The 24,243-nt window shown below is 34.4% G+C and overlaps 1 long non-coding RNA gene across 1 annotated transcript in view; it reads right to left on the bottom strand.

Annotated features, from left to right (window-relative positions):
• Positions 1-6,749: 6,749 nt before the first annotated feature.
• LOC129800598 (uncharacterized) overlaps positions 6,750-24,243 on the bottom strand; it is a 132,961-nt gene continuing 115,467 nt past the window's right edge. Inside the window, exon 5 of the long non-coding RNA XR_008751637.1 lies at positions 6,750-7,213. This is a non-coding gene — a long non-coding RNA (uncharacterized LOC129800598). The remainder of the gene's footprint in view (positions 7,214-24,243) is intronic.

Raw genomic sequence — 24,243 nt, 5'->3', positions numbered from 1 at the left:
CCCTACTGGTCTATTAATATCATACGCTTTTATACAAGACTAGTTGGAAAGCCAGTTCATGATTATAACAATATATAACACCCTTGCGCTTCGTTTCTCAGATAAAATCTATCCTACAACTGTTCTTACACTCCCAACGTCTTGAGTAAAATAGAATATCTGATGGAACTTATATTTTGCTACGATTTTTTTTTATGACAAATAAATAAATAATTTAAAAAAACGACAAGATCTTTATTTAAAATGACTGGTAATGAAAATTTGAAATGTAAGAAAAGGTTTGTTACCCATTTCTTATACGAAAAATGTTTCACTACAGAGGATATTGCCCGTCAAATAATTTCGTCAGATAAGTTTTCTGCAGAAAATATCTACACCTCTGCCGAAAATCTACCGAGAAATCTGTAGATATTCCTACGAATTTTATTTGGGCTTGGGACAAAATTCGTCAGAAATTTTTGCAGATTTTCTGACGAATCCTGATGCATACTCTGACGAATTTCTGTAGATATTTTGCCGATTTTCTGTGGATTTTTATCTACATTCCAGACTTTCCAGACAGCTGTGTCTGAAAAGATGTAATATTTTTCACTGAAGTTTGCAAAATTTAATAGAGTTATTCTTGGTGATATCACAGTGTTTATATAAAATAAAGAATTCTGCGACGCCGTGTTATAAGTAGAGAATAGTGAAGTGATAACTTTAAACACAGTGTCAACCTAAATTTCGTGTTTTTGTATCATTCGATTGGCGATTTTTAAGAAATTAGTATTTTTGCTCGCATTTTTTTATTTATCTAAAATGTTTAATCGGTAATGCTTGTTAAGCAGAGCATACCATTTTTTGTAACTTCTATAGTTTCTTGATAAATCAACAATATTTTTCTTGAGACAATGAAGACTATGCAGATTTCCAATGCAGAAATTCTGCCGAGAATCTGCAGATTTTCGGCAGAATTTCTGCCGAAAATCTACAGATTTTCTACGCAGAAATTCTGCCGAAAATCTACAGATTTCCTCTGAATGTACTAGAACATACCGTTACAATTCAAAAAACCTCCGAGTAAAATCGGCAGGCAGAGCAATGATTTGACGGGATAGTATGAAAATTCGAAATTGAATTTGAATTCTTCGACCTTCAACGACTATTTGTGCAAATAGAGTTCCATTTACCTTTTATCCGAGACACAATTGGAGAATCAAAATCTATTTATGTTTACACCCATTCTTTCCGTACAGAAGTAGATCTTGAAAAATTCGAAAATCTATTTGAAGATCCAAAAAAGAGACTTTCTTACTTCTTAATACTTTCGCAAGGTGGCGCAAGTTACATCCTGTTCGAATTTCGAAGTGCTCAAGTGTCAAAATGTGACGGTCTTCACATTGTTGTGAGGAAAAAAACTGAACAACGACGTTTACTCTTCTCGCCCCAGTATTTAATCACTCCATAATCACTGAGTAACTCCTTTGCGAGCTTTTTAATGTGATATTTGATAAATTTTCCCCAACTTGTTCGAAAATTTATTATGAAAATTCGAAATTGAATTTGAATTCTTCGAACTTCAACGACTTTTTGTGCAAATAGAGTTCCATTTACCTTTCATCCAAGACACTATTGGAGCATCAAAATCTACTTGTGAGCAGGCTCATTCTCGTAGTTGAAAATACAAGCATCAAAATACTATTTGGTATTTTTGTACATGCTAATTAGTATATTTGTGATCCATTAACCTATATCTTTGCATTAGAATTTTTAATTTTTACAATAAATTAATAAAAATTAGGTGTAATTGCTACTGTGTACTCTGTACCTCGGATCGTCACGAATTCAATCGGGTGTCTCACGGAAATTTGATTTTATAAATTAAATCAGAGCTAATACAGTGCATTCTTGTAAGAGTTAAATGGTAAAAAATAGCTAATAATTTTTAAAAATTCATTTGATTTGGAGCATCAATATGGTAATAACCTGACGATCCGAGGAACACTGCCGATCGCTGATACTCTTCCCTTACCTCACACAAATAACACTTTCTGGTATTTTTTTATGAAATTCTTTTTAGAGCTTTGGTTGTCTGATATATCAATTAATTTTATCAACTAGCAAATTTCCACGAGTTTGTCAAAACATTTATTAAGATTACCCCTATTACAGAAAAAATAGTAAAATTGTTGGTTGTCTCCAGCCATTTTAAGATCCTAGAATTAGCCAGGGGCATGACGTTTCCTATGTTTCCCATATGTTTCTAGCGTGCCGAAAAAACTTTGGAGTTTATACGGTGTTTTCTGTCATTGTAGAATGAATTAGAAAAAAATACAAATACAAAATGAAAGCCAATTTAGTATGGAATGAGCAACCGAAAAGCTCAAATTGACAACCTACGGAGTTTAAGAGATATCTCGTGAAATGTGTATGAAAACAGAAAAAAATTTACACTAAACCTGGTCGCATTTTTTAGAGTTAATGGCATCTTTCTGGAATTAGCGATGTTTTGTAAACATTGCTAATTCGTTTCTAATGTTGCGGACAATGTACACAAAGTATCATTGAAACTCGAAGAATATTATCGTTATCCCTGATCTGAATTTAGTTCATTATTCCATTGTTAAAAATTGTTTTGTTTTTCTTTTTTTTTAAGAAAGATAAACACATTTTCCTTTATGTAAATTGATTTTCTTCTCAATATCTAATAAATAATTCGATTGGACTATTTTGCCAGTAAAAGTCTCAAAAATTCACCCTAAAACGATTCTTGTTTTTTTCAACTTTAAAACCATCTCTAAAAATTGAACAAATGGCCAAAATATTTCATCTGTTAGATGAACCACCAGTGAAAAAAAATGAAAATTGCTGTATTTATCCTCCCAAGCCAACGGCCGTAAGTGAGCAAAGCAAAAGCAACCCCTTGGAAAACCCAGCTAAAAATCCCGGAGGAAAATCACTCAAATGGGATGTGCAAGAATTTAATTAGGACACGCCACATGCCAGAATGAGAGTTCAAGCGTTTGGGGTTGCATAGCAAATTGTTCTCTGTTCATATAATTTCATTAGAAATCCATTTGCTTGGCACAAGGACACTTGTCATAATTTTCTTCAACATAAATTCCAAAGATTTCCTTTTGCAAATGTATCACTGAGGGAAGCCACTGTAGTGCTTCCTTTTTTCCGGATTTTTTTTTTTTTTTTTGGGAGGAGAGATGGAGGATGGAGGTTGTTATTCTTCAGGAAGGGTGGCCAGAGGGTTGCTAGGGGCAACTCAGGGCGTACCATCCTCAATGGGAGCCATTCCGGGCAAAATGGCGTATCTTATTGATTGGCTCATGCGCTTCACCATTTCCCCAATTTGGGGGACATTTATCAACCCCATCCCGCTAACGATGGCAATCTTCAGGGAATTTTTCCATCAGTGTGATATTTTATTAAAAGTTTGAGCATGTGAAATGCATTAATTTGAACCCTGAAATAAAAATGGATAACATGGAATGCAATCGACTTAATGAGCACGTGGATGCGACACGTGCCTAAAGATAGAGGGAATATTTAGTTTGAGGGGGAGTTTTGGGTGCAATTTAGCAACTCTTGTCTGATCAACCGACTTTATTCCAAACAAAACACCCTCTTTCTCATCGATACACAATTATTTTCTAGAAAACCCCTAGTTTTCTAGCTTATTTCTTTTCTTGTTGCAAATGAATATTGACGAATGAATCTAATTTTATTGCCAGACAAAACCAAGCAATATCCCTAAATATCTAATAAAAGTGAAAAAGCCTTTTTCTCGCTCTATATGCAAAAAAAAATCAGGATAAAATTTGCCAAACATGCATATTTTCAATGACTAAAATTTCCGGAAAGTTGTCCTTGCCTAATAAAATAATGATTAGATACTGTCAAGTGCGCTAATCCGGACACTTCACTATGTGGATCGTTATGACTACGCTAAGTAGGGTAAAGTGATATAATTTGGAATTAGTGTTATAAGTTGGACAATTTGCCGGTACATGTTGGACAGGGATTTTTTCTTGATGAATACAGTACTAATTTTTTTTAAGCACCAAGAAACCAAATTATAAAACTAAAACATTAAAAATATACAAATAAAAATGAAGTACTAAATTTATCAACACATAAAGCCCTGTCCAATTTGTACCATTGTCCAACTTGTACCACTTTACCCTAGATAAAATCCACTTCAAATAATATTTTCATTTTTATTCTCGTAATATAGTCACTACAATGACATAATATAATTATTCACTTTTGAGAAAAAGCAAAAATAATATTTTTATCCGTTAATAAGTGAGTGTAACCGACTCATTTCAAACTTGTGCCAGCTGAGTTCTGTACTAAAAACTTTCTTTCAGAGATATTTTCGCTAATGACAGCTGATTGATTGAAAACATTTATTATTTCTTTTTCCTTGTGAAAAAAATTAAATCCAAAGGTTTAATCAAAAGTGAAGTGCAATTATTCCCCTACAAGGTGAGTAAATAGATTTTCATGAAATAATAATATTTTATAAGGAAATTAGTGAATTTGTGGCTGTTTACATTTTGCTCTAAAACGGGCGCTTCACAAATCAATTTGTTGTAATAATTGGGTAATCAATTTGGTGTAATAATTGTTCATAAAACTGATATTACACCAAAGATTGCAGATTGCACTGCTAGCTAATGAGATAAAAAAGTTTTGATTATATATCGCTATGGTATAAAACGCAAAGAGCAAAACTAAGACGTCAAAATATACAATTTTTATCAATTTCTAAAAAAGTGTTCATAGAATTAAAACAATGAAACTGAGGATATCCATTCTTTTAGTCAAGATATATCTTAATATTGCTTATGATTGAGTAGTGGTTAAATCCCATTGATTTAACCCTTTAAGGACGAGAAGCTTTCCGCTCAGCGAAATTCAATGAAATCAAGTTTCCCTCGATATTTTAGCCTAAATAAGAGATTTACGGTTAAAAAGAAATTTTCCCATCCCTAGGAGTCCTGGAAAACTATGGGTCATATATGACCCAATCGTCCTTAAAGGTAAAAAAGCACAACATTTTCCAGACGACTAGTTTACTCGTTTGCTCTGTTATTTTTGAAAGAAAATAACTTGAATATATTTGTAATAATAAAAAAAAAATTAGAGTACGTGTAAAAATTAAAACGATCAAAAATTAATTTTAAAAAATCTCATTCAATTTTTGGTCTCAAAGACTCTTGAAGACTTGCACACAAAAACAATAATTTTTATGAAAAAATGTATTATTGTTTACTTCATTTTTAATTTTTATGATATTAATCGAAACAAATTTCGCATACTGGTAAGGTAACACAGAGATAAATGTCGCATGCCTTACAAATACAATTGGTCTTATAATCCTTTTTTTCTGATAGCATCATGTGCACCTCAGTTTTCTTCGAAACATGTTTGATGGTAATGGGTAAGTGCAATGTTGTTTGTCTTTGGGAATTTAAGACGTACAGTTGCACAATGCTGTGGATCTGGGAGTTCTTCCGGAGTCGATGCGTTTTCGATGAAGACTTTAAAGTCCACTTCATCCACGTCTTGTTCCAAATATATTATGTCGCTTTCGTTCAGGACAAGATTGTCGGCATCATCGCTATTTTCCGGGCATAATATGTGGATGATTTCGGGTTCATTGATCATGATTTTTTTTTTCCATTTTTGAAGTTATGTACAAGAGTAAAAAGTTATGAATTTACAACATATACGCAAAACTATCTTATAAATTATCAAAATATTACCTTCTTCAGTCAGTATTGCACTGGGAAATCTCAGCTAATTGATAAATCACACAATATTACACGAATAAATTACTATTTTGCGTACCCATAAGCAAAAACATGAAACAGTCTAACCTCAAATCTTCGAAAATCCACTAGAGACAAATTCGGTGTTTTTTACGTTTAAGGACTATTGGGTCATATATGATCCATAAAAATTATGAAGCTTTCCCGAAAATACCAATAAACTATAATTTTTACTTTGTTGAGAAATATTATGTATAGTTATTATAGTTTCTAGTCCAAAGAGGTTTTTGCTTAAAAAAAAATTAGAAATATTAAAAATATTAAAATTCAAGCATCAACGTAAAAATTTGAAAATTCGTCATTTTTGAGCTTAAATATTTTTTATATAACAAATAGCTGGAGATTTGCAGAAAATATCCTAGATTTCTACATCTTTCTACTTCGTGATTATGTACAAACATTAGAAAGAAATAACTTCAGGTAGTCAGGAAAAATTATTTAATCGTTCTTAAAGGGTTAAAAACAATAATGAAAAAGTCGCCTTGTCTCACATTACCCCTGTCCGAAACCTCCCCGGTCTCCCCTACACCCTTTTGTCACAATATTCTACTTGAAACATCCTTCGTTGTCGATAATGCAGAAACACTTGAGAACAGTAGTGTGCTATAAAAAAAAATATCATTTTTCGTTTGAATAGTAGGGGAAAGTGCGCTACTTTCGGATGACTTAAGCTTCGCACAATTTTTTTCCAATGCGTTATAAAAATGAATTTGGCTCATTATAATAATATATTTTAATAGCTAGTCCAATGGCTCTAATTTTGAGAAAAGAGTTATGGGTGAAATCCATAAGGAACATAGGAAAAAAATGAATTGTCTGAAGCTTTGAGTCCTTTGAGTCGTCCGAAGGTAGCGCGTTTTCCCCTACCATTATTCATTTCAGTAAAAAGCACTTGCGAAGTAACAACATAGAGCTATTTTGTAAGTTTATTAGTAAGTTTGTTCTAAAACAATCAAGATTTTATCATGCTTTTATCTGAGCTTTTCTCATGTTTTTTTTCTACATTTCTAATTCTGTTGTTTATCAATTAATCTAATCACATGTTTCTCTGTTTTGCAAATCATTTTGCAAAATTGTAAATTACTCAGAGAGTAATGTGAAAAAAAAACGGGAAGAAGAAGTATTACCTGGTACATTCAATTATTCTGCTATTGAAGATAATGATCACGTGTCATGCAAATTGAAATAAGAGACGATTCATTAGATGGCCTCACATTAATAATCCTTTTCTCCATTTTCCCTTTTCCGAGCTTCCAGACCATGTTTTTCCAGAGAGGGATTTTTGTACCAAAAATAGGTGAGTTATTTTAATATCAATTGATTTTAAATTGAAGTCCCTTGTGCGTGGAGTGTTCTATTTTGCGTTTTGTGTCTCGTGCCATCTGAAAAGGGAAAAAATTCCACAGCATGTAAAGTCGGCAGAAAACATGGGCAAATGTGCAGTTAATTGTGGACTTGAGGAGAAATTCTATAATTAATTGTAATGAGAATGGAGTGTGCTGGCTCGCGATCCCTTGTATTTTTCCAAAGTGCCTCGAAATTGCCTTGTGATCTTCTTTCCACTGAAAACGATATTATTTTGGAGTTGAAGTGAGTGAGAAAAGTGATCGCATATTGTCAGCACATGTTGCACATTGATGCATCCCAAGACTTGCAATATCATTTCTCTCATCTTGAGAAAATATATCCCACAAAGGGGGATAAGTATTGGGCTGAGAAGGGGGAGTCACAACAAATCCCAAAGTGGCGCTGAATGAAGAAATTCACTCCAATTTTGTGGTTGATGTGGAAAAGCATGAGGATTTACTGCCATTTTCCATGTAAATACTCAAGGATTTTTCTCACACTCTGGAAAGATTTTCTTGTAAAAACTATAAACAGAAATATAATTGTTTTGGATAGAATGGAAGGTTGAGTGGAGGGTTTTTACTTTGAGTAAAAATAAATATAATGGGAATTTATTTAATGCATGTGGCTGACACGCGTTCAATATGCGAGTTGCTAATTAATCAAATATGCGTCGAAGATGACTAAAACCAACTTAAACGCATATTGAAACAATTTTTTTTTTAAATAATTCTTGGCAATGAGGAGGGATTTTGCTAATCTTCAGCATGGTCTTGATTATTCGTCGGGTTTTTTTAAATCTTCAAACGCAAGGTTTTCCGGGCAATCTTTCAAAATCTCATTATTTCATCCGTTAAATAATGGCATAGGGAAGTTGGCTGTATGTTCGAATTGAACCACGCAGAACTTTAATTATTTTATAAATTCAAGAAAATGAAAATATAGGGTAAGTGTGCCAAATTTCGGCATAGTTGCATGCAAGCGTCAAAGTCTTAAGTTTGAAATATAATATTTTAAATACAAATTAATTTTTTTTATTCTTTCTTTTGAAAGAGTGTTGCTTGAAACCTTGTAAAGAGTTTACCGTCTTTATTTACTCTAAAATCATTCTTAATACATTTTAAAATGAATAAAAATATAGACACAGCTTTGGTGCCCTATTTCGGCCACCTTCATTCTCACAGTTCCTTGCCCTTCGGGAATTCTTCCAATATCTTTTTCACGTCATCTCGTTTGTCGAAGCTACATTTTCTGTTTTTCTTTTGCATTGTATAATCTCTAGAGTACGTAAAATCTAAAAGTTCATGGAAATTCGAGGAACAAAAAAGGTGGCCGAAATTGCAAGCTGGCCGGAATTTGGCACACTTACCCTAAATCAAATTGAAATTAAAACTGAATTGAAAACAATCACCTAAAATAAGAAGTCGTTATCTCTTATGGCCCCTACACACTAGAGAAATGTATGTCTATATTGAAGAGGTTTTCCTATTCCAGCGTAGGGAATTCGCTTCAGTTTGGGAATAAACACAAGTAGAGTTTGATTCTCCAATAGTGTCTTGGATAAAAGGTAAATCGAACTCCATTTGCACTAAAAGTCGTTGATGTCCGAAGAATTTAAATTCAATTTCGAATTTTCATACTAAATTTTCGAACAAGATGGGAAAAATTTATCAAATAATCACACTAAAACGTTGGCACAAGAGTTACTCAGTGATTATGGAATGATTAAATAATAGGACAAGAACAGTAAGCAGCGTTGTTCTGTTTTTTTCCTCACAACAATGTAAAGACAGACACATTTTGACACTTGAGCACTTAGAAATTCGAACAGGATGTACTTCCGCCACCTTGCGAAAGTATGGAAGTAAGAATGTCTCAATTTTAGCTTTTCAAATGGATCTTCGAATTTTTCAAAATCTACTTGTGGATGGTAAGATATGGACATAAATTTCTCTAGTGTATAGAAGCCATTAGCGTTCGGTCTCAAGCTCAGTACAAGCTTACGAACAATTAAAAAAGAAATACATTTATTAAAAAAATAATTTAATTTTTTTATAAAAAATAATTTAATTTGTTTGTAAATTTTTGTTAACTTGACGAGTATTTTACAAACATTTACGAACAAATGACAAAATTTTACGAACATTTTTTATGTGTTTACGAACATTTACCAACAATTTTTTGTAAATTAGGGTACTTTTTTAAGGAGCCATCGAAAATCGGAAGTTGATATCACTTACAGTTTGACCTATAGTCCGATAACAAAGTGAAAAAAATCGGATTCTTATTGTATATCCTCTAGAAAAAAATACTATTTATGGAATTTTAAGAAACAGAACAGAACAGTAACAGAAGAAGCGTTGCAAGCTGTCCCAAATTTAACAGAGTGCCCCTCTTGCCTAATGTCGAAAATAGACACAGGCTGATCCTGGAGAATACTCAGCTCGAAAAATTGGCGGTAAAGGATCAGCCCAAACTATCATACATTGAGGATTTAGGATTAAGGATTAGAGTTTTCAGCGTAAATTTCTATCAAATTTGCACACCTTGATTGCTGAAAAACTTCTTAAGTGCAATATCAATGGATTTTTCGTAAAGAAAGAAGCACTCTGACCCCTCTGACCTTCCCATTACTCCAATCTTAACGCATTTTAAGATTTTGCGACATTGCGTGCCATTACTCTTCTTCTTCTTCTATTTTATGTAAGGCTGTCGGACTCACTCGGGTCCATATACTAGACCTCACGAATTTAGAAGATCAGCCTGATCCTCCAAATTTTGGGCTGATCCCTGAGTGTATCGACACCAATCCTCATTTTTCGGGCTAATCCCTAATGTCCTGGACACACTTACGACTAAAGTCCAGAGACGACTAAGCTCGTTCATAGCCAAGTCAGTTCCTGACACACTACAGACGAGGCTTAACATTTTCTGGCACTCACGAAACATAACTTTTGTGGATTTTTATGGAAATATTTCTACTGAAATGCACTAGTCCAGAGGCCCCCAAAATTTTTACGTCTCTGTCAAAAATTGGCCGAAGTCGGGTGGCCAAGTTCCTGGCTTCGAGTCAACCTTCGTGTGCTTCGTGTTTTGGCTTGTCACGTAAAATATTACACTGTTCTCTTTAACCTCACAAAGTGAATCCAAAACGCACAGGACTGGCAAAAGACTATAAAAGTGTCATGGAGAAAAATTTTTATTGTAAACCACTGAATGACAACTTCTCACAATGCACTCTTTGTGGTGCAGTGATACACAGTAAGTCCATAACATGGTGTTTTTTCTTATTCGATGAAAGATTTCAAGATTTCTTTTTTCCGAGAAAAAAATCCGAGCGCGTTGTTAGGATGTGTATTTTTTACGCGTATAATAATAGCGTATAATTAATGTTATAAAATGTAAAAAAAGTTCATATTTTTACGATTTAATTTAGTAAAATACTTTTGAAAGTGAATAAGTCTCTAATTCAATTGGTTTTCTTGAAATCTTGCTCTTTTTATAGAAAAATGTGAATTTTAATCCATTTTTGTTTCAAATGTTTATTTCAAAAAATATGTGTGTCAAACCTTATATTGACTTAATTTGTTTTAAATATATATGTTCTCGATCATCTCTATTCTCAAGAGATTTTTAGTTAATCCTAATAAAAATTTAAAAAAAAAATTGTTTTTAAAAACGAAATTGCGACAAATATTTCAGTTGTAAATTCGACGTAGGAGAAGATAATTTTAGTAAATATTTAATGAATTTATCTCATAAAATATATTGTTTTGATCTACAATATTTTTATTCATTTCATTACGTTTTCGAGCTGTTTTCATTATCGGAAATTCTTGATTCACTGAAGTACAAATATAAAATTTATATATATTTAAAAATTCTATTAAAAGCATGAAGATTTAACTTAAATATTTAGTGACAAAAACAAAACATGCCTATTCCGAATTAAAGGCTAATGAATTTTTATATTTTAGCAAAACAATTAATGTGAAAAATTAAACTGTTTTTATGAATTGAAAAATCCTACTGTGATATTATAGTTAAAATGAACTTTTAAAAATTATTTTAAAGTAAATTGTATTTGTTTAAAATTAAGCTGTACAACGAAATCGCTATGCCCAACATTGGGCAAGGTGTCCTAAAGCCGGTAAAGATCCTGCAGTGCCAGAAAGTGTCCTGAAGCCGGATAAGTTGAGTAATTTTGATTCCAATGCAAGCTCCGTAGATAAGAGTCTCAATAGTGTTACAAGAAAAAGAAAATCATATTCTCCCAAGAAACACGATTATATGAGTTCCAAAGAGGTATCCAAGGTCCTGGCTCTCGAGTTGGCGAGAAATAAGAAACCTTACGCAGACGCAGCAATATATAGAAATATATTTGCAACATTATTTGAGAAGATGGGCCAGAGTGAAAGTGCAAAATTACTCAAAGAGATTCCTTGCTCAAGTACAACAATAATGAGACATACTTGCAAACTTGCTGATGATGTGCGGAATCATTGAAACAAAATCTTAATATGTGTGACACGGTGTCCATTTGCTTGGACGAAACCACAGACATTACAGATGAAAGTCAAATGCTGATATTTGTTTGCGGTGTATATCCCAACGGAGACACATTCGAAGAAATGTTACAATTGAAAAACCTTAAATCAAGGACCACTGGAGCTGAGGTTTATCAAGTTGTCATGGCTACACTGGAAGAGTTTGACCTCATAGACAAACTCTTCAGCATAACCACGGATGGGGCTCGCTCCCTGTGTGGACATCTCACTGGCCTCTACGGTCTTATGTCGAACGTAATGCCTGGGATACGTCATTACCACTGTCTCATTCACCAAGCTGCCTTAAGTGCTAAATTTTTGTCCAACCTACCAGCTCCCAAACAAGCAATTCGAATAATTAACGGTCTCAGAGGCGGACACAATTCATTAACTCATAGGCGCTTGAAGAGATACCTGGAGGAAAACAAGGCTCCAAAAAAAGACCTTCTCTTACACACGGAAGTGAGGTGGTTATCCCTAGGCAAGGCATTAAGGCGGCTATTTGACTTAAGAAAGGAAATAGGTTCATTTGCTCAGAAAAAAGATGTTAAGGTATTTCTAGTGATACTAAGAGTCCGTATTCTATTGTCATATACACTTAATTTTTTTTGTGACAGATCTGTGAAGAATTGAAAAGGATAACAAAAGATCATGAGTTCTGGAAACAAATAGCCTTTTTCACGGACATCACTGGGCGCCTCAACGATTTGAATCTATCACTTCAGGTATATTTTTATTTTTTACATCTACTCGATATATCTGGAAGATTATGTATGGAAAAATAGGAGAAAATGAATCAATCGTGATAATAGTGGTCTTTCATTAGCCTGTATAAGAGTAAAGCGTGTCCGGGATTTAAATGCAAGTTTTCGACATGATGATAGTCACAATAGGAATTGAGTTTTGCTTTGATTTTTTTTGACTTTTCAAGATAATTTCGTCAGCTTTTCATTTCTGAAAAAAATATTGAAAAAGGTTGTGTTTTGGCTGAGAAAAGTGATAAAAATGGAGAACCTGCGCAAATTGATCGTGGACACGTACCTAAAGAATCCAAAAGCGAGCTATTCTGAAATCGGAAGGATCACCAGAAAGTATCTATCCACGGTGCGAAGGGTTATATTACGGTTCAAGGACCTCAGGACTGTTGTTTAAAAGACAGGATGTGGCAGAAAACCTGGAGCTGTAGACAAGAGGATGGAGAAGAGAGTGTTGGCGCTTTTCCAGAAGCAACCTTGCCTTTCAGTCAGAGATGTGGGCAAAAAGCTGGGTATCTCCAAGAGCTTAGTGCATAGAATCAAAGAGAATAACGGATTGATAACGTACAAAGCTCAAGCTGCTCCCCATCGCACGGACAAGCCTCTGCAAAGTGCCAAAACGAGGTCGAGAAATCTGAGTGATCGAGTTTTGAAAGGCTTTCAATGATGCATTTTAATGGACGACGAAAGTGTCGTAAAAGGTGAATTGACCCAGTTGCCCGGCCAACAGTTTTACATAGCGAAGACTCGTACGGGTGTAGCCAGCAAGTACAGGTTCAAAGAGTACGACAAGTTCCCGAAGAAATATGTGGTTTGGATGGCAATCTGCTATTGTGGACATCGCAACGAAGAATTTTTTGTGACAGGGACGATGAACGCGGATATCTACCTTAAAGAGTACCTCCAAAAACGACTTTTGCCACTGTATCAAAGCCATGACATCCCTCCTCTATTTTAGCGTGATTTGGCATCATATCATTACGCGAAAGCCATCCTGGAATAGTTTGCCAACAACAGTGTCAAATATGTAGATAAGAAGGTCAAGCCGCCCTGCACTCCAGAAGTCCGCCCCATTGAGAAATACTGGGGAATTTTGAAAGGAGACTTGAAGAAGGAGGCTAATCCAGCCAAAAATTTGCATAACTTCGAAAGTGGAAGAAAGTCGTCAGTGATCGTGGGGACGACCTTGTCTAGAGCCTTCGGAGGATAAAAGGATGGAAAAGAAAATGCTAGAGCTTTTCGAGAAGCAACTCAATCTTTCCGTGCGAGATGTTGGCAAGAAGATGGGACTACATAGGAGATTTATCCATAAAATCAACAAGAGGAATGGTTTGAAAAACTATAAAACTCAGGCATGTCCTATCTAGGTTCAATGTTGTCAATCACGATATATATCGTGTAAGCTTCATAATCCTTGGCCCCATCTCCGCAGCCGCAGTGAATACAACAAAAGTCTCCATCGCCTCTTGCGTCGAGTGAACTATAATGTTGATATCGTCAACATAAGCAAATATATTGGAGCACCTGTAATAGCAGAGTATGCATGTTCTTGCATTGCACCCAGAGACTGTAACGGAATATTCCAGCACAAAGCTCAATATTGTGGAAAACAGGGCATCCTTTCACATCAGACTACTAAAAATGCTGAATATACGCTGAAAATCTCTTATTTCTTTTGCACGACCTTTACCTGGTACATTAAGTTGGAGATATGATCATTTTCACCAAACTGATTTGCTTAGGTGGGAATGGCAAGCTCACGCATGATGACAGACAAGGTCCTTCTTTTGATTGTAGGCCTGTTTCAAGTCAACCATAATTTATTCCTTGGACTTGGATTCAAGTAAAGTCTATGCTAACTTTAGCCACTGAAAGAATTTCTTCCTTACACGAACCTCCAATTTTTATCGATACTATCTATTATTTGATTTTGCACTATACTGTGCAGGTGCAGGCGCTTTTCGACTATCATAAAGGTAGTTTTCTCAACTTTTTGATTTTTTTAGGCATTCAATATTCCACTTCGCAACCGTTTTGTATTTCTTAGGTGTGATTATTTCGTTTTGCAGACGAAACTGAAAACCTATATACCAGGTCAGACTTCTTTTTTATCATGTCTATTAACTTTCTCGTATTTTTGCTAGTATCTACCAAAATTTTGTCAGGTTAATTTTTTGAATTGCATCTCTGATATGTAATGAGCTACATATAATAACTTTTAGAAACATGAGCTTGACTTTTCACTGAAGAGCAACTGAAATCTACTATATTATTCTCGAATCATTTCTATCCAAAAGGGTTGCAACACCAACATCATGGACAGTATTCGAAAAATCGATGAATTTAAGAATAAACTCCCTATGCTTCAGAAAGACCTCAGCAGTTGCCGTTTGGCAAATTTCCCATCATGTCAGGAGTTAAACTGCGGAGGTTTTGAAAAGTTTTCTGAAGTCATTGACAAACTGAGTGATTCTTTCTCATCAAGATTTTCGTCTTACGACGAAGTAAGGGGAATCCGACGCGACAGCTCGGAATATATCCGATTTCTCTCCGTTTACCCCACATCATATTCTTGCGAGCAAGGATTTTCAGTCCTCAAACTAACAAAAACTAGGAACAGAAGCACTTTGAATCAATCCAATCTCGCAGCAAATTTGAGGCTTAGCCTTAAAAATACCGACAGAGCTTTCATTGATCACAATGACAAAAAAGATGAAGATCTTGAAAATATTTCTTGTATATCAGACAGTCCCTAACTTTTAACATGAAGAAGGATTGAAGTTAGGAGTTTCAGGTATTTTACAGTAGACTCTCACTCCTGCTCGCTCAATCGACTCTTTTTTAATTAAATTTTTGTCATTCGATTGTTCCAGTTGCATTTCAAAAAAAAGATTGTTAACAGTTTTTATGTTTGATTCAATGTGAAGAAAATATCATAAGATTTGATATTGTTTCTCTAATTTTAAGCGAGGTTTTTTATTATTAATTTTTGTGGAATTTGCAGTGATTTTGAGTATGTAAATTTAATATGACTAAGTAGGTGAATATAATGAAATGCTGAATTTCAAAGAGTTGCACGTCCGTATTTCTTGATAATTCGGATGACATATTTTACCATATGCTCAATTGAGAGAGAGACAACTGTACTATCCCTAGGCATAATTTGCTACTAGATAGTTTTGTAATTATAAATAGTTTAAATAGTTAAAACATGATTATATAATATATAATGAAATATATAATTGAACTGAATTGAATCGATTAATGGATTTAAACAATCTAAACCAGATATTTTAATCTTAACGATGAATAAATTATTCTATTTTTCTGTCTTATATGTTTTTTTCTTTATATCGCAAAAGGAAGAAATTGTATTGCTAATTCAACGTTTTTACAAGAAGCCATCTGAAACGCGAAGTTATGTTGAGAAAAGTGCCCCCGGGGAGGTGGAGGTGGAAATTTTGGGGAGTAAAAGATCGTAGGAATACATAATTTATCTATCTATCTATAACTGCTCTCTCTTGAGTTTGAGCAGTAAAAATGCATTTACACTATAAAGGTCCCTTGAAATATAATGCCTTTTTCATTACTAAAGTTACACTATTAATAAATAAATAAAAATATAATAAATTACACGGAGTAATAAATTATTGATTATTTTTTACGCGTAATTATTATTTTTTTAGATTAAATTTTCACGATTTGTCCCGAACAGACACAAGAAAACACGAAGTGATATGACTAAATTCCATTTCATTCTTATGTCAAATCTGTGGGCCTCTGCACTAGTCCTTTAAAAATGAAACTATTTGTAATTTTACTTCACAATTCGCGTATAACAACAAGAATTATTCACTAGAATAGCCAAAATTGGCTTAAGTCGCGAGTTAGCTTCCACCTCACAAATAATTGGCAATAACAATAATAATTGCACGTGTACTGAGACATGAATTTACAAATAGTTTCATTTTCAGAGGAGTATTAGTGGATTTCAGTAGAAATATCTGCATAAAAACCCAGGAAAGTTATGTTTTGTGGATACCAGTGAATGCTAATCCTCGTTTGTAGTGTGTCAGGAACTGACTTGGCTATGAACTAGCTTAGTCGTCTCTGGACTTTAGTCGTAAGTGTGTCTAGGGCATAAGTCGATCCCTGTGTCTATTTTGGGCTTAACAATCCGGTCTTTTATCGTATTCTCAAAGAGCCGGTATTTGTAAGTCGACGGAAATCATAACAAGGTTACCGATTGGGACTAAAAGTCCCAATCTATTTAGTGAATTTTTAAGTCTGTCTCATTCAAGTTTAAGCGCCTTGTTGAAGGTTAGGTTACACATAACCTCATATAACCAATCCAGGCATTTTTTATAAGGACAATTTGAGGTTATATTTTATTGGGAACTTTTAGGTATAGCTTCAGACTACCTAGTTTTATTAAAAAAAAAAAACATCCATAATTTCTTTTATATATTTTCTTTTCAGAACGCAAAATTTTATCACAATTCTGGTAGAGGAAGGTGCTCATTGCTCATGCTTTACACGGTCCCAAGCTTCACAATGAGCAAATTTTTCCTATGTTTTTCAATAAATGTGACTCATCGCTCCCATATTTAAAAACTAGGGGAAAGTTTCCTGTTTTTAAAATAATTGCGAAGTCACATTTATTCAAAAACATTTTATTATATTTTTATAATGCTTGACACCGTGCAAAGCGTAGGTACTTTAGCCTAATCGAGTAAAAATTGGAAAGATCTGGCAGTTAAGATAGGGGGAAGTGGGGCACCTTTTGGGATTTTTCTCCTATGTTTAAGTGGAACTGAGCCATATCATAATGTAATTTAGCTTCTCAATATGTTTGTACAGCTGACTTTTATCATGATAAGGCTCAATTTTATTTAAAAATAGGTGAAAAATCCCAATTTTTAAGGTGCCCCACTTTCAAAGCTGCCCCACTTCCCTCTACAAGTAAAATTCATGTAAATATTATTGTGTGCTGAAACCGCCCTCCATAGTATTCCTAGATTGATTTTCAGTGTGTCCGATTTCTAGTCGTGTCCGACTTTTAGCGCTGTCCGATTTAGAGCCCTAGAGCTTACGAATACTTTTAATTTTAAAGCTAATCAATATAAGGCAAATTAACTCATATTTTACGGCTCGTTTTAAGACTAAACTTGACACATTTATGCTTATCTTGCGAAAGTGTAGAGAAAGAAGTACATTTGTCAGAGAAATTACACTCATCCATTTCCTCAAACCACAGGAAACACCTGCAAAGTCCTGATAAGTCCTTCAACATTGCCACAAGAAAGCAATTTTCGCTGGAAAAACTCCCTCTTCCCCAAAGCTCTCTTGAGAAGCCTTAGGAAAAGTCTGCACGTGTTCATGTAACCAGGAGCGTCTCGAATGTCGATTTTATTCTCAATTTTTGCTCGTTTCAGCTAATTCCGGTCACGCGACGATTAAATGACATCTAGTCATTAAGGGACTATTTCTTCCTGCACCCAGAGAGACTTTCTTCCTAAAAACATATTTCACTGGGTAGACGTGGATCGAATATGGTAATTCCAATATTGTCACCCTCCTTGTCCCCTCGACTCTAGAGTCTCCCCAGAAAAAGTTGAATGGGAGTCGTTGCCACAGCAGCCAACTCACGCGCATAGATCAATAAGTCAAGGGTCGCCCTGGTAGACTTTTGCGTCTCCCCTGAACTTTCTTTCCGTAGTGCCATTGCTCATCTATCCGCAGGGAAATTACACACATTCACCAGCATCAATACCCTTCCCATCACCTCTTCGTCTCACCACCAAAAACCCAGAGATCTCCTCTGAAATATGAACAGATGACAAAAATGTTAACTCTTTAATACCATTTTCAAGTACAGCATTCTCCTAATTGGACACTCTCTCTTGGTGCAACCCTTGTCAACCCCTCGGAATATGCATGTGTCTGAGCACCAAGAGTACCTCTGGAAATTGCTCTATAATGGTGCTTTATATTCATATTGCCCGAGAGATTAGCGTGCCAGATTTGGTGTTGCAGCATAAAAGGTTCTCGAGGGGTAGAAAAAAATAAGAATGACTAAAAAAAAAAGCGCGTGATTCGTGACCCCTTCAAACCAAAAAAAAGAGGTCTTCAAAATAATTGACACACGAACTTCCTCCGCAATCCTTCCTCTTCGATTTTGATGTCTTCTTTTGACTGGAGTCACACCGCCTCAAAACTGCCAATTATCGTGTTCCCTTCTTTGGTGCTGGAAAGTTTTTATTTATTTATTTTTTATACTGGAATTTTGATCAATTGATGGATCAGAAATTGCAGCATTCACTTGTGGTTTAAAGTTTTAACAGCCATAAAAAGGTATTAGAAAAAATTGATTGAGAAATTGTGGGTTTTGATGCATTGCAGTGCAATTAATTTTGCATAAAAATCAGGCAATTTTATATCACGATCACTTCGTGGTATTTATTTTTCATGACGAATTTCAACATCAAACAAACCATAAAAACATTTGGGCTAATTAAAAAAAAAATAAAATATTCCAGTTGAGGTTATTTTGAAATGTGAGGTTATATTGGATATAACCTCAAAATATTATTTTTTATTCACCATTAATTAGAGAGCATTAAAAGGAAATAATACGTCCTCAACTGTCGTATTTTGATTTTTAATGATTTTATTATCGTGATTATAGTCGTTATTATAGTCGTTCGTGAAGAGTTAAGAGTCAAGGAGTTACTTCTTCGGGTTGAGAGATCACAACTTCGATAGTAAGGTCTTGTTTAGGGCATAAATAAAGATTCCCCCTGAATAGTTCTGCTAGCCATGGTTGAGCAACCTAGCAAATATTAGACAAGGTGGTTGAAGGAAATGCAGGATCTTACCTGAAACTGGCTTGGGATCTACCACAAATATTAAAACTGTAAATTGTAACTTGTAATACTCCATAAATAGGTAATATTTACATCGATTTCAGATCATTACGGTAAGGGGACAGTAAGTAATACTGGGGTGGAATGATAACTTTTCGACACTATCGAATCGATAGTATCGATAAATCTATATCGCTATATCTATATCGGCGGATTAGCTGTCCAAATTTACAGCCAAGTTGTCCAAATTAATAACCAAGTTGTCCAAAATAAGAGTCAAATTCACCTCTATATATCAATTCATTTTTAAACGTATTAAAACTAATTTTAGTAAGAACAAAGACAATAAACGCTTGCTAAGTTTCTAAACAACCCTTCTGAAAAGAGAGTAACAAAAAAGTCAATTAGTATTGAAAATATCGCACTTCAAACTTGGAACATCGATGCTTATAAGCAGACTGTCCAAAATTATGAGCCTTTACCCTATTTATCAACCGATATGAGCAAATTTGGCACCTTCAGAAAGGTCTTGGAATTCCTGATACGTCTGAATCTATCCCAAGTGTTTATAAAATTGTCTAACGTGTTTATGGCAAATTTTGAATCAGTTTAAATCTGTGTAAATCGGTAAACGAAAAACCGAATCTAATGTGTTCGATAAATGTTAATCGAAATCAAAAAGAGAGTAACATATATAATTACCGTCTAGATAGAGCTTAAACAGTAAGAGATATCAAATTCTGGTGTGGAATGATATCTTTTCTACACTATCGAATCGATACTATCGATAAATCTATATCTGTTAGATTAAGTGAATATCTAGTTTTTACGCATTGTTGGGTCATTCATTGTGACATTCTTAAAAGAATGTGACTATTTATAAATATCTATTTTAGTTACAGAAAGTCCTGTACACCCTGGTCTTCGATGATCCCTCTGCTCACTCCCTAAAAAAACATTATCTAGAGATGTTCATTTCCCTTCCATCCGTCCATTTTCTCCAAAATCATGTTTTTTGGGTCTTTCTCTAAAACGACTAGGGTAAGTGTGCCAAATTTCGGCATAGTTGCATGCAAGCACCAAAGTCTCATGTTTGAAATGTAATATATTTAAATACAAATTGATTTTTTAATTCTTTCTTCTGAAAGAGTGTTGCTTAGAGCCTTGTATAGACAGTTTATCGTCCTTATTTACTTTAAAATCATTCTTCATACATTTTAAAATGAATAAAAATGTAGACATAGCTTTTGTGCCGTATTTCGGCCACCTTCATTCTCATAGTTCCTTGCCCTTCGAGAATTCTTCAAATGTCTTTTTCACGTCATCTCGTTTGTCGAAGCTACTTTTGTAATACTTTTGCATTGTATAATCTCTAGAGTATGTATAAACTAAAAATTCATGAAAATTCGAGGAACAAAAAAGGTGGCCGGAATTGCAAGCTGGCCGGAATTTGGCACACTTACCCTACAGCGATTTCTTTTATTTTCCGATCCATTTTGAAGGTAGTGAGAACGTGAGAAGTGCTAAAAATGAGAAAATACCGAAACTTGTCACTCAAGTGTGATTCTTCAATCTGATTCGCAATCGGCAATAAATCGGTAAAGTATCTGTGAATAATTTATTTTATATTTTGGTCGTATATAAATATTTTCCAATATAGAGGCTAAACAGTAAGAGATATCGACTTCCAGTCTTTGACGACCCCTTGTCAACACTTTTGATGTATCCGACTTTCAGCACTCTCCGACTTTTAGAAAATTACCCTATATGGGCTCAACACAGTTCGTAGGGTAGATACTTTGAAATCGATTTAAAACTTCTGTTTAAAACTGCCCCTTCTCCCGTATCCAAACTGATTCATTGTTTATCCTTCACTGGATACTTCAAAAACACTAAATACTTGTTTCATTTTGAATAACACGCATAAAATTAATTTTTTTCGTGGTCAATGTTTGTTTGCGAATTAAAGTGTTGAAAGTGCTTTTTAGCCAATAAAATTACTTCTGTAGAATGCTCTCCTTCGCATCTGGTCCTTCCAAATCACTCACACGTATTTTTCTCACTCTATAAACATTTCGTGTTCAATTAAAATTTTAATGGATGTCGTCAACACGCGGATCGCTATAAAGTAATCCGCACTGCACTATCATTTGCAGGAGTGGCAATGCTTTTGGCGCGAAAAACAGTGCAGTTTAATTTACAATTATTTTCTCTCTTCAAATGTTACGGTATGTTCTCACAAGATAGTCTTGGGAGTTTGTTTTAAAACGATGTGTTAATGATTTCATTGCCGGACATTGCACAGAAGACGAAGAAAATATCACCAAGTCGTTTGGAAAATGCCAGAAAAATGTTTTTGTGTGTCATGTTTAAGTGAAAATTATTGGATATGTTGTCACCTCAGGTGGTTTCTTGCATCAAGAAGACGATGATACTGCCCCAGTAATGCTTTAATATCTTTTGATGTCCCGAAATCTGCTCATGGGTGTTCGCAGATACCTCTTGAAAATCACTCTAAATGCGCGGTGTTTCTATGATTCACTCCACTCAATGGGAACGCATAGAGAGAGCAAGAGGAAAACTTTTAGAGTCACTCACTTTTCATTAACTAGCCATACGGCGGCCAGATGGGCGCGCGAATAAAATCCCAGAATAATCGCGTAGCATTTGGTTGAGGAGGAAAAAATACTAAAAGTTAAGAGAGATGCGAGTTAATGACATACTCGTTCCCACTCTTCTTCTAACTGTTGAACAAACACTCGATGGCTTTTCATTTAAATAAATCAATTGAGGATTTTTCTTCACACTCTCAGCCTAATTGTGAATAAATCATCTTTCTTACTCATATTTCACCGGCAAATTCGTCTTTTTGTGGTCTCTGTATTAGAATTAATGCTTAAGAATTTAGTGTTTGGCATTTTTGTACAAGATTATTTGAAATAGATTTATTTCACTATACAGAGAAATATAAAATAAGATAAATTTAGAGAAATTATATTTTAAAGGTGAAATTTTGAACAAAAGATATGTGGGAAAAATATATTAAATCAATTAGAAAAATCCGAAAAATCAATGTTATATAAACCACAATATTGGGTCAAAGTTGGAAAGTCGGACACTTAAGAAAGTCTTCAGCTTCAAATATTTTTAAGCTAATTATGTACAGGATAAATGTGCTAAATATCTTCTTAAGGAGTATTGCTTGGACTATTGAAGACAGTTTTTCGTCTCTTTTTTCCAAAATCATTCTTAATACATTTTAAAATGAATAAAAATGTAGACATAGCTTTGGTACCCTATTTCACCCACCTTCATTCTCATGGTTCCTTGCCCTTTAGGAATTTTATCAATGTCTTTTTCACATCATTTCGTTTGTCGAAGCGACATTTTTCATTATATTTTGCATTGTATAATTTCTAGAGTTTGCAAAAACAAAAAATTCATTGAAATTCGAGGAACAAAAAAAGTGTCCGGAATTGCAAGCTGGCTGAAATTTCATACAATTTACACTATATTTATTTTTCCTTAGCTTTTCTTCGTCAGGTACCTTCAGAAATTATGTGAAAAGCCTATTTCTAGGTTCTAGGGTAGGTAGGCCAAATTTAGGTATAGTTGCATGCAAGCGCCAAAGTCTCAAGTTTGAACTATAATATTCTTAATACAAGTTGATTTTTTTGCTACTTCATTTTAAGCAGTATCCCTCGGAACCTTGTAGAGGGTTTATCGTCTTTATTTTCTTTAAAATAATTTTCAAGAGATTTTAAAATGTACAAAAATGCATACATAGTTATGGTGGCATATTTCGGACACCGTCATTCTCGTAGTTTCTTGCCCCTCCGGAAGTCTTCCAAAGTCGTTTTTACATCATCTCGTTCGTCAAAGCGACATTTTTTATTAGTCTTTTTGCCTTGTATAATATTCAGAGTAAGGTAAAGCGCCCTCGTTCGATCGGTTCCTCGACTCGACCGGTAGATTTACTTATTCAATTTATTTATATTTTCTATAATATTTTGCGTAGAATCTAATATTAATAGGTCAATATTATTCCATGAATAATACGAACGAGTGACACATTCTTTTTATTTGTTTTTTTTTCCTTATTCTTGTGTTGTACTTTGATTATGATATAATTTCTCTTTCTCCTTTTTTATTGTTGCAATTCTCTGTTGCTCAATTGCCATACAGCTATCATAGCTTGGCTATAACTGTTGTCATTACAACACTCGTGGACAAACTCACGATTAAAAATCTTTAATAATTGTAAAAGTGCAAACCTGACAATATACAACCTGTGAAGGGATTTTCCATCGTTTTCACCCTGGAGGTTGGTCACCAACGCTAAGACGGCGATGGCCGCAATGTATAGTGAGTTCAGCATGAGTATTTGTAAATGGTAATGACTCAATAAATACATACATGCATTCATAGAAATTGATGAAATTGACCATCAAACATTCAAAAATGGGCCCACCGACCGGTCGAATCGAGGAACTCGGTCAAGTGAGGGTACTTTACCTTAGGCAAAAACTTAAAATTCATGGAAATTTGAGGAACAAAAAAGTGGGCGAAATTACAAGCTGGACGAAATTTGGTACACTTGCCCTATTAAAAGTTTCAATTAATTAATAGAAAAACTGACACAAATTAGAAAGACAGCATATTCTCAATAGTCGGACAAAAATAAAAAGAAATAAACCAAAGTGTTTGGAAAGTCGGACATAGTTAATAATGGTAAAATCTTAACCTGCCAAATGTAGAGATTTTCTAAAAAACTTAAGTGGCTCTTGCGCGTTTGGCCTAGAAACTCCTCTGCAATTTCCGACAGGAACTGGAGACTATGTGGGACTACAAGTGTCTTTTTCCAAATATTTTTACTAACAACTTTATCAGACAAACT

This window comes from Phlebotomus papatasi, chromosome 2 (genome assembly GCF_024763615.1).
Source record: "Phlebotomus papatasi isolate M1 chromosome 2, Ppap_2.1, whole genome shotgun sequence".
NCBI classification, from domain to species: Eukaryota; Metazoa; Arthropoda; class Insecta; order Diptera; family Psychodidae; genus Phlebotomus; species Phlebotomus papatasi.
This window is presented reverse-complemented; position numbering and strand designations above follow the sequence as displayed.